Here is a 13,023-nt window from a genome sequence, read left to right on the forward strand (position 1 = left end):
ACAAACACACCGCAAAAAGAAGATTACATCAAATAGATCTCCACAAGAGAGGGGGAGAACTTTGTATTGAGATCCAAAAAGAGAGAAGAAGCCATCTAGCTACTAACCATGGACCTGAAGGTCTGAGGTAAACTACTCACACTTCATCGGAGAGGCTATGATGATGTAGAAGCCCTCCGTGATGACGGCCCTCTCCGGCGGAGCTCCGGAACAGGCCCCAAGATGGGATCTCGTGGATACAGAAAGTTGCGGCGATGGAATTAGGTTTTTGGCTCCTGGTCTGATCGTTTGGGGGTACATAGGTATATATAGGAGGAAGGAGTACGTCGGTGGAGCACCGAGGGGCCCACGAGGCAGGGGGGCGCGCCCCCCAGCCTCGTGACCGCCTCTTTGACTCCTTGGAGTAGGGTCCAAGTCTCCTGGATCACATTCGGTGAGAAAATCACGTTCCCGAAGGTTTTATTCCGTTTGGACTCCGTTTGATATTCTGTTTCTCCGAAATACTGAAATAGGCAAAAAAAACAGCAATTCTAGGCTGGGCCTCCGGTTAATAGGTTCATCCCAAAAATAATAGAAAAGTGGAAAATAAAGCCCAATATAGTCCAAAACAGTAGATAATATAGCATGGAGCAATCAAAAATTATAGATACGTTGGAGACCTACTAGTATCCCACGCAAGACATACATCAAGTTTTCTGAAATCCTTAAAGACTCAATCCGATAAGATAACTTCAAAGGGAAAACTCAATCCATTACAAGAGAGTAGAGGGGGAGAAACATCATAAGATCCAACTATAATAGCAAAGCTCACGATACATCAAGATCGTATCACCTCAAGAACATGAGAGAGAGAGAGAGAGAGACTAAACACATAGCTACTGGTACATACCCTCAGCCCCGAGGGAGAACTACTCCCTCCTCGTCATGGAGAGCGCCGGGATGATGAAGATGGCCACCGGAGAGGGATGCCCCTCCGGCAGGGTGCCGGAACGGGTCTAGATTGGTTTTCGGTGGCTACGGAGGCTTCTGGCGGCAGAACTCCCGATCTATTGTGCTCCCCGAAGTTTTTAGGGTATATGGGTATATATGGGAGGAAGAAGTACGTCGGTGGACCTTCGGGCTGTCCACGAGGCTGGGGGCGCGCCCAGGAGGGTGGGAACGCCCCCCACCCTCATGGGCAGCCCGGGACTCTCCTGGTCCAACTCCGATACTCCATGGGCTTCTTCTGGTTCAAAAATAAGTTCCGTGAAGTTTCAGGTCAATTGGACTCCGTTTGATTTTCCTTTTCCGCGATACTCTAAAACAAGGAAAAAACAGAAACTGGCAATGGGCTCTGGGTTAATAGGCTAGTCCCAAAAATCATATAAAATAGCACATAAATGCATATAAAACATCCAAGGTTGATAATATAATAGCATGGAACAATCAAAAATTATAGATACGTTGGAGACGTATCAGCATCCCCAAGTTTAATTCCTGCTCGTCCTCGAGTAGGTAAATGATAAAAACAGAATTTTTGATGTGGAATGCTACTTAACATATTTATCCATGTAGTTCTCTTTATTGTGGCAAGAATATTCAGATCCATAAGATTCAAGACAAAAGTTTAATATTGACATAAAAATAATAATACTTCAAGCATACTAACCAAGTAATCATGTCTTCTCAAAATAACATGGCCAAAGAAAGCTATCCCTACAAAATCATATAGTCTGGCTATGCTCTATCTTCACCACACAAAATATTTAAATCATGCACAACCCCGATGACAAGCCAAGCAATTGTTTCATACTTTTTATGTTCTCAAACTTTTTCAATCTTCATGCAATACATGAGCGTGAGCCATGGACATAGCACTATAGGTGGAATAGAATGGTGGTTGTGGAGAAGACAAAAAAGGAGAAGATAGTCTCACATCAACTAGGCGTATCAACGGGCTATGGAGATGCCCATCAATAGATATCAATGTGAGTGAGTAGGGATTGCCATGCAACGGATGCACTAGAGCTATAAGTGTATGAAAGCTCAAAAAGGAACTAAGTGTGTGTGCATCCAACTTGCTTGCTCATGAAGACCTAGGGCATTTTGAGGAAGCCCGTCATTGGAATATACAAGCCAAGTTCTATAATTAAAGATTCCCACTAGTATATGAAAGTGACAACATAGGAGACTCTCTATCATGAAGATTATGGTGCTAATTTGAAGCACAAGTGTGGTAAAAGGATAGTAGCATTGTCCCTTCGCTCTTTTTCTCTCATTATTTCATTTTTTTATTTTTGTTTGGGCCTTCTCTTTTTTTATGGCCTCCTTTTTTTATTTGCGCTTCTTTGGCCTCTTTTTTTATTTTTTTTATTTTTCATCCGGAGTCTTATCCCGACTTGTGGGGGAATCATAGTCTCCATCATCCTTTCCTCACTTGGGACAATGCTCTAAAAATGATGATCATCACACTTTTATTTACTTACAACTCAACAATTACAACCCAATACTTAGAACAAAATATGACTCTATGTGAATGCCTCCGGCGGTGTACCGGGATATGCAATGAGTCAAGAGTGACATGTATGAAAGAATTATGAACAGTGGCTTTGCCACAAATACAATGTCAACTACATGATCATGCAAAGCAATATGACAATGATGGAGCGTGTCATAGTAAACGGAACGGTGGAAAGTTGCATGGCAATATATCTCGGAATGGCTATGGAAATGCCATGATATGTAGGTATGGTGGCTGTTTTGAGGAAGGTATATGGTGGGTGTATGATACCGGCGAAAGGTGCGCGGTACTAGAGAGGCTAGGAATGATGGAAGGGTGAGAGTGCGTATAATCCATGGACTCAACATTAGTCATAAAGAACTCACATACTTATTGCAAAAATCTATTAGTTATCAAAACAAAGTAAGAAACGCATGCTCCTAGGGGGATAGATTGGTAGGAAAAACCATCGCTCATCCCCGACCACCACTCATAAGGAAGACAATCAATAAATAAATCATGCTCCGACTTCATCACATAACGGTTCAACATACGTGCATGCTACGAGAATCACAAAATTTAACACAAGTATCTCTCATATTCACAACTACTCAACTAGCATGACTCTAATATCACCATCTTCATATCTCAAAACAATTATCAAGTATCAAACTTCTCATAGTATTCAATGCACTTTATATGAAAGTTTTTATTATATCCCTCTTGGATGCCCATCATATTAGGACTAAATTCATAACCAAAGCAAACTACCATGCTGTTCTAAAGACTCTCAAAATAATATAAGTGAAGCACGAGAGTTCATTTATTTCTTCAAAATAAAACCACCACCGTGCTCTAAAAAGATATAAGTGAAGCACTAGAGAAAATGACAAACTACTCCAAAAGATATAAGTGAAGATCAATGAGTAGTTGAATAATTATGCAACTATGTGAAGACTCTCTAACATTTAAGAATTTAAGATCTTGGTATTTTATTCAAACAACAAGCAAAACAAAATAAAATAAATTGACGCTCCAAGCAAAGCACATATCATGTGGCGAATAAAAATATAGCTCCAAGTAAAGTTACCAATGAACGAAGACGAAAGAGGGGATGCCTTCCGGGGCATCCCCAAGCTTAGGCTCTTGGTTGTCCTTGAATATTACCTTGGGGTGCCTTGGTAATCCCCAATTTTAGGCTCTTGCCGCTCCTTATTCCATAGTCCATCGAATCTTTACCCAAAACTTGAAAACTTCACAACACAAAACTTAACAGTAAACTTGTAAGCTCCGTTAGCGAAAGAAAACATAACACCACTTCAAGTTACTGTAATGAACTCATTCTTTATTTATATTGGTGTTAAATCTACTGTATTCCAACTTCTGTATGGTTTATAAACTCTTTTACTAGCCATAGATTCATTAAAATAAGCAAACAACACACGAAAAACAGAATCTGTCAAAAACAGAACAGTCTGTAGTGATCTGTAACTAACGCAAACTTCTGGAACCCCAAAAATTCTAAAATAAATTTCTGGACGTGAGGAATTTATCTATTAATCATATGCAAAAATAATTAACTAAATAGCACTTTCCATTAAAAAATGACAGCAATTCTCGTGAGCGCTAAAGTTTCTATTTTTTACAGCAAGATCAACAAGACTTTCCCCAAGTCTTCCCAACGGTTCTACTTGGCACAAACACTAATTAAAACATAAAAAAACTCAATCATAACAGAGGATAGATAAATTATTTATTATTAAACAGGAGCAAAAATCAAGGAACAAAAATAAAGCTGGGTTGCCTCCCAACAAGCGATATCGTTTAACGCCCCTAGCTAGGCATGATGATTTCAATGATGCTCACATAAAAGATAAGAATTGTAACATAAAGAGGGCATCATGAAGAATATGACTAGAAAATTTAAGCCTAACCCACTTCCTATGCATAGGGATTTTGTGAGCAAACAACTTATGGGAACAAGAATCAACTTGCATAAGAAGGTAAAACAAGCATAACTTCATAACTTTAAGCACATAGAGAGGAAACTTGATATTATTGCAATTCCTACAAGCATATGTTCCTCCCTCATAATAATTTTCAGTAGCATCATTAATGAATTCAAAAATATAACCAGCTCCTAAAGCATTCTTTTCATGATCTACAAGCATAGAAAATCTACTACTCTCCGCATAAGCAAGATTCTTCTCATGAATAATAGTGGGAGCAAACTCAACAAAATAATTATCATGTGAGGCATAATCCAATTGAAAACTAAAATCATGATGACAAGTTTCATGGATATAATTATTCTTTATAGCATACAAGTCATCACAATAATCATCATAGATAACAACTTTGTTCTCATAATCAATTGGAACCTCTTCCGAAATAGTGGATTCATCACAAAATAAAGTCATGACCTCTCCAAATCCACTTTCATCAATATAATCATCATAAGTAGGAGGCATGATTTCATCATAATGAATTTTCTCATCAAATCTTGGGGGACAAAAATATCATATTCATCAAACATAGCTTCCCCAAGCTTGTGGCTTTGCATATCATTAGCATCATGGATATTCAAGGAATTCATACTAACAACATTGCAATAATGCTCATCATTCAAATATTTAGTGCCGAACATTTTAATGCATTCTTCTTCTAACACTTTGACACAATTTTCCTTTCCATCATACTCACGAAAGATATTAAAAAGATGAAGCGTATGACGCAAACTTAATTCCATTTTTAATTTTCTTTTATAAACTAAACTAGTGATAAAACAAGAAACTAAAAGACTCGATTGCAAGATCTAAAGATATACCTTCAAGCACTCACCTCCCCGGCAATGGCGCCAGAAAAGAACTTGATGTCTACTACATAACCTTCTTCTTGTAGACGTTGTTGGGCCTCCAAATGCAGAGGTTTGTAGGACAGTAGCACATTTCCCTCAAGTGGATGACCTAAGGTTTATCAATCCGTAGGAGGAGTGATGGTCTCTCTCAAGCAACCCTCCAACAAAATAACAAAGTGTCTCTTGTGTCCCCAACACACCCAATACAATGGTAATTTGTATAGGTGCACTAGTTCGGCGAAGAGATGGTGATACAAGTGCAATATGGATGGTAGATAAAGGTTTTTGTAATCTGAAAAATATAAAAACAGCTAGGTAACAAATGATAAAAGTGAGCGTAAACGGTATTGCAATGTGTTGAAATAAGGCCTAGGGTTCATACTTTCACTAGTGCAAGTTCTCTCAATAAGAACATAATTGGATCACATAACTATCCCTCAACATGCAACAAAGAGTCACTCCAAAGCCACTAATAGCGGAGAACAAACAAAGAGATTATGGTAGGGTACGAAACCACCTCAAAGTTATTCTTTCCAATAAATCCGTTGGGCTCTTCCTATAAGTGTCACAAACAGCCCTAGAGTTCGTACTAGAAAAACACCTTAAGACACAAGTCAACCAAAAACCCTAATGTCACCTAGATACTCCAATGTCACCTCAAGTATCCGCGGGTATGATTATACGATATGCATCACACAATCTCAGATTCATCTATTCAAACCAACACAAAGTACTTCAAAGAGTGCCCTAAAGTTTCTACCGGAGAGTCAAGACGAAAACGTGTTCCAACCCCTATACATAGGTTCATGGGCGGAACCCGCAAGTTGATCACCAAAACATACATCAAGTGAATCACGTGGTATCCCACGCAAGACATACATCAAGTGTTTTGAAATCCTTAAAGACTCAATCCGATAAGATAACTTCAAAGAGAAAACTCAATCAATTACAAGAGAGTAGAGGGGGAGAAACATCATAAGATCCAACTATAATAGCAATGCTCGCGATACATCAAGATCGTATCACCTCAAGAACACGAGAGAGAGAGAGAGAGAGAGAGAGAGAGAGAGAGAGACCAAACACATAGCTACTGGTACATACCCTCAGCCCAAAGGGAGAACTACTCCCTCCTCGTCATGGAGAGCACCGGTATGATGAAGATGGCCACCGGGGAGGGATGCCCCCTCCGGCAGGGTGCCGGAACGGGTCTAGATTGGTTTTCGGGGGCTACGGAGGCTTCTGGCAGCGGAACTCCCGATCTATTATGCTCCCCAAAGTTTTTAGGGTATATGAGTATATATGGGAGGAAGAAGTACGTCGGTGGACCTCCGGCTGTCCACGAGGCTGGGGGGCGCGCCCAGAGGGGTGGGCGCGCCCCCACCCTCGTGGGTAGCCCGGGACTCTCCTGATCCAACTCCGATACTCTATGGGCTTCTTGTGGTCCAAAAATAAGTTCCGTGAAGTTTCAGGTCAATTGGACTCCGTTTGATTTTCCTTTTTTGCGATACTCTAAAACAAGGAAAAACAGAAACTGGCACTGGGCTCTGGGTTAATAGGTTAGTCCCAAAAATCATATAAAATAGCATATAAATGCATATAAAACATCCAAGGTTGATAATATAATAGCATGGAACAATAAAAAATTATAGATACATTGGAGACGTATCACTCACCTCATCCTCGTATGCCTCCATCAACGGGCTTTGATAATCTTTGTTGACTTGCATGACAACAAGCTGTGAATCACCCCTGACGATGAGCTTCTTGATCCCGTGGTCTTCCGCGATCCTGAGACCGGCAAGCAACCCCTCATATTCAGCAGTGTTGTTTGTGGACATCTCCCTAGGAAAGTGCATCTGGATTACATACTTGAGGTGCTTTCCGGTGGGTGCGACGAGTAGCACACTAGCACCAGCGCCTTGCAGCGAGAATGCCCCAACAAAGTACATAATCCAGTTGCGACTTGCCTTCTTGCCAGGGAGGGTGGTCTCCTGGATCTCTTCGTCTGGCGTTGAGGTCCACTCGGCAATGAACTCTGCCAAGACTCTGCTCTAGATTGTCGAAGTGCTTTGAAACTTCAAACCAAAGCTTGACAGCTCCACGGCCCACTCCACAATCCTTCCGGTTGTGTCTGGGTTATGCAATATTTGTTGCAATGGGAGGCGGGTGACGACGGCGACCTCGTGTGCTTGGAAGTAATGACGCATCTTCCTCGAGGCCATAATGTAGCGACCAGACCTCAAACGGTCCAATCTCTATGCTCAGGTGTCATCCCTGGATCAGTAATGCTGACACCACACAGTACTTGAAGGATTTATAACAGAGTAGCAATCACACACTTATTACATCGAATGTCTCAAAAGAGAACTTATTACAATAAATATGGCTTAAGGCCATCTAATAACGATAACAGCGAAAGGCTTGGAAGATAAGTGAGTCCATCAACTCCAACGGCATCACTGAGTTTAGAACCACGACCTAAAACTCCTTAATCATCGTCTAAAAAGTCTGCAACATTAACGTTGCAGCCCGAAACGGGTCAGCACATGGAATATGCTGGCAAAGTAACACATAGAGAGTAATGGAATGAAACAACTATTCTATATGAATATTTGGCTGGTGGAAAGCTCTATGGTTACAGTTTTGCGTAAAGCCAATTTTTCCCTACTGCAAACGAATAAATTTATTTAACTATCATGGTAGTTGTTAAACATTGAGAATGGTTGATAGCATTCTCAATCCCAATTAAGCATCATCATTAGACAAACCCAGCAAAATTAATATTTTTGAGTAACATGTTGAGATTCACATGATAATCCAGGTACTAGATACTCAAAATGTCCATAACTGGGGACACGGCTAACCATGATTAGTTTATACACTCTGCAGAGGTTTGCGCACTTTTCCCCACAAGACTCGATCGCCTCCGTTTGGATTCTCGCACTACATGGTGTTTGAGAAACGGATGACCGAGACATAGTCTTTCAGAAGCGCTAGCACCTTACGATCTGGTAGACCGTTACACCTACTTTCCCCTACATCTGCTAGTCTACCACTGTAAGAGTTCACACAACTTAGTCAACTATGTTAGAGCCCATAATAGCTTGTGGCCGCACACGGAAGTTTCTAGTATGAATAATCTCATGATCCCTTTGAGCCTGGGTGGCGGTCCATAAAGAAAAACAGGGAATCCTGGAATACCCAGGTACCTCAATCCACCTAGATGTGTATTTAAGTTGCCACCTTAAGTAAACCATTAATTAACAATCTCACATCTGTCATGAAATACTCTCAAACCCAACCACGTCTACGAGCATAGCATGGCATAATAAGCATAACGTAAAAGTAACTCCCAGGGGTTTGATAATAACAGGTAATAGGTTCTACCTCAACTACTTCCTGAACCCACAATTTATTTAGATCCTAATCATGCAATGTGTGACGATTGATCTAATGCAATAAAACTGGGTAGAGGGAAAACATGATCAAAGTGTTACTTGCCTTGCTGATGATCCGGGAAACCTAGCGATTCGAAGTAGCAAGCGGCGCACTCCGGGTACTCTATCGCAAGCAAACAAACAAGCATACAATAAGTACTCATCAAATGCACAGGTAAAACTCAGATAAGAGATCTAACCAGAAGGTTCAACTTAAGAACTCCGGTTGGCAAAAAGAATCAAATCGAACGAAGCAACGAAAGACAAACGACAAAAGAAACAGGCTTCGTTTACTATTCTGGATCTAAGGCAATTTTTATAGTGGCAAAAACTTGTTTAAGTTGGTAAATCGGAAAGACGGTTTCGAGACGAAACTCCAGGCGCTTGAATCGCCTGATTCCGATAAACGAGCGAAAAGTTAGACTCAAACGAAAATCGGATCAGAGATCGCGATCTGAAAAATCACGGATTTAATCCGAGAAAAAGAAAAACAACGAACGTTCGTTAAAACGAATGAACGAACGAACGCTCCCTATTTAAATAAACCGGAAAAACCGATCTATTTAAAAGAAAACCGAAACTAAAAAAAAGAGCAAAACCGTCGGAAACCGAACGGTTTTTCGAGAAAAACCGGAGGCGAAAAAAAACTACCTCCGGCGACTCCGGCGAACGGCGGCGGCGGCGGTTCAGCGGGCGGTGGCGGCGGGGGGGGGGGGCTAGGGTTAGGGTTTTCGGGTGGGGTGGCGACTTGGGCTTCGGTCGGGGCGGCGACGGCTTATAAGAGGCCCGGCCAGGAGAGTCCTGGCCGGTTACGGCCCAAGGTCGGTTTGGATGAAGCTCGGAAAAAAACAAAAGAAATACTAAACGGACTCCAAAAATCCCGAAATAAATTTTCCCTGGCTTCTAAAATCAAGCCACACGGGATGAACATTTAATTGGGGCCTAAGTGCAATTTTGAAAAACACGCATTTTTCCTAAATTCAAATAAAATAGCAAATAAAACCAAATAAAATCTTAAATGATTGTTTTATTAAATCCTCAATATTTATTTATTTTGGGAAAGTCATTTTATTCCCTCTCTCTTATTTTTGTAATAGAAATAATTGAAGATAAAATAAATAAAATCAAATGATCCTATTTTCAAAATTCGAGACAACTCAAATATGAAAATAAAGAAATCCCCAACTCTCTCCGAGGGTCCTTGAGTTGCGTGAAATTTCTAGGACCAACCAAAATACAATAAATATGATATGCAATGATGATCTAGTGTATGACATTCCAAATTGAAAATTTGGGATGTTACAAACCTACCCCCCTTAAGATGAATCTCGCCCTCGAGATTCAGGTTGGCTAGAAAATAGGTGAGGGTGGTCCTTCAGCAAATCATCCTCTCGTTCCCAGGTGGCTTCATCCTCCGTGTGGTGGCTCCACTGAACCTTGCAAAACTTGATAACCTTGCTGCGGGTGACTCGACTGGCATACTCTAGAATCGTAACTGGCTTCTCCTCATAGGTCAAATCACTGTCCAACTGAATTGCTTCCAGTGGTACTGTATCTCTCAGCTGTATGTCAGCCATCTCTGCGTGGCACTTCTTCAACTGGGATACGTGGAACACGTCGTGAACTCCTGACAATCCTTCAAGTAATTCCAACTTGTAGGCTACTTCTCCCATACGCTCTAAAACTTTGTATGGGCCTACAAAACGTGGCGCTAACTTTCCCTTAACTCCAAAGCGCTTAACTCCTCGAAGTGGTGATACTCGAAGATAAACTCGGTCTCCGACTTTGTAAACTGTCTCCTTGCGTTTAGAATCTGCATAGCTCTTCTGCCTGGATTGGGCTACCTTCAGCCTGTCGCGAATCAATTTCACTTTCTGTTCAGACTCCTTTATCAGATCCGATCCAAACAACTGGCGGTCTCCAACTTCATCCCAGGACAATGGGGTCCTGCACCTCCTTCCATACAAGGCTTCGAAAGGGGCCATCTTCAAACTGGATTGATAGCTGTTGTTGTAAGAGAACTCTGCATAAGGCAAATTCTCATCCCAACTAGATCCGTAATCTAGCGCACAAGCTCTTAGCATATCCTCCAAGATTTGATTGAGTCTCTCAGTCTGTCCATCTATCTGCGGATGGAAAGCTGTGCTAAACTCCAGTCTGGTTCCCAAAGTCTCATGCAACTGATTCCAGAACTTTGAGGTAAACTGGGTTCCTCTGTCTGATACTATGCTCCTTGGAACTCCATGCAGACAAATGATTCTAGTCATGTATATCTTTGCCAACTTTGCACTGGTATAGGCAGTCTTCACTGGAATGAAATGAGCTACCTTTGTCAATCGATCGACTACAACCCATATCGAGTCATAGCCTGAACGTGTTCTGGGCAATCCTGTAATAAAATCCATGCCTAGCTTATCTCACTTCCATTTGGGTATCGGCAATGGCTGTAGTAATCCAGCTGGCTTCTGATGCTCTGCCTTTACTCTCTGACATACATCACAAACTGCTACATATTCCGCAATATCCTTCTTCATCCCGGTCCACCAGAAAATATCCTTCAAATCCAAATACATCTTGGTATTTCCGGGGTGAATCGAATACGATGAATCATCGGCCTCTTGTAAAATTAACTTCCTGGTCTCCGGATCATTTGGCACATAAACACGGTCTTCAAACCATAAGGTATCGTGCTCATCCTCACGAAATCCATTGGCTTTTCCTTTGCTTAGTTTCTCCTTAATAGAGGCAATCTCCTTGTCAGTCCTTTGAGCTTCTGTGATCTTATCCATCAACATAGACTGAATCTCCAATGCTGCTACATAACCTTTCGGGACTATTTCCAAACATAGCTCTCGAAGATTTTCGGCTAACTCCCTTGGTAAATCTCCCGTCAGTAGGGTGTTAACATGACTCTTGCGGCTCAACGCATCAGCTACTACGTTAGCCTTTCCGGGGTGATAATGCAATTTCATATCATGATCCTTGATGAGCTCCAACCATCTCCTTTGTTTGAGGTTCAACTTGTTCTATGTGAAAATATACTTCAAACTCTTGTGATCCATGTACACCTCACAATGGTTTCCAATCAGAAAATGTCTCCAAGTCTTCAATGCATGCACTATGGTTGCTAACTCCAAATCATGCGTAGCATAATTCAACTCATGAGGCTTAAGCTGTCGTGAGGCATATGAAACAACTCTTCCTTCCTGCATAAGCACTGCTCCAAGTCCTCGACGTGAAGCGTCACAATACACCTCATAATCCTTGGTCTGATCCGGTAAAATCAACACTGGTGAGGTAACCAAATGTTTCTTCAACTCCTGAAAACTAGCCTCACATTCCTCAGTCCATATGAATTTGGTATCCTTCTTCAACAACTCCGTTATAGGCTTCGCAATCTTTGAGAAATTCTCAATAAACCTCCGTTAGTATCCTGCGAGTCCAAGAAAACTCCGGATCTCTTCAATTGTGGTTGGTGCTTCCCACTTGGTCACGGTATCAACTTTAGTGGGATATACTGCTATACCTTTTTCGGATATAACGTGTCCGAGAAATCCAACTTCTTTCAACCAAAACTCACATTTGCTAAATTTGGCATATAATCGATGTTCTCTGAGCTTTCCAAGAACCAAACGCAAATGCTCCTTATGCTCCTCTTCATTCTTCGAGTAAACCAGGATATCATCAATGAACACTACGACGAACTTATCCAAGAACTCCATAAACACTTTGTTCATCATGTTCATAAAATATGCAGGTGCGTTAGACCAAATGACATAACGGTATACTCGTACAGCCCATACCTGGTGGTAAAAGCCGTCTTGGGTATATCCTGTTCTCGAATCTTCAACTGGTGGTATCTTGATCGTAGATCAATCTTGGAAAACACCTTAGCTCCTTGCAATCGATCAAACAGATCATTGATCATAGGTAGTGGGTACTTGTTCTTGATGGTTACTTCATTCAATCCTCGATAATCAACAACCATCCTTAATGATCCATCCTTCTTCTCCACTAGAAGTACTAGCGATCCCCAAGGCGATGAACTTGGGCGAATGTACCCTTTATCCAGTAACTCCTTAATTTGCTTCTTAATCTCCACCAAATCCTTTGCAGGCATCCTATATGGTCTCTTTGATATTGGCCCTGTGCCTGGCAAAAGCTCAATCAAAAACTCAATATCTCTATCCGGTGGCATGCCTGGCAATTCTTCTGGAAATACATCGGGGAAATCCTTCACTACTCGTACT

Source organism: Triticum aestivum, chromosome 4A (assembly GCF_018294505.1).
Source record: "Triticum aestivum cultivar Chinese Spring chromosome 4A, IWGSC CS RefSeq v2.1, whole genome shotgun sequence".
Classification (NCBI taxonomy): domain Eukaryota; kingdom Viridiplantae; phylum Streptophyta; class Magnoliopsida; order Poales; family Poaceae; genus Triticum; species Triticum aestivum.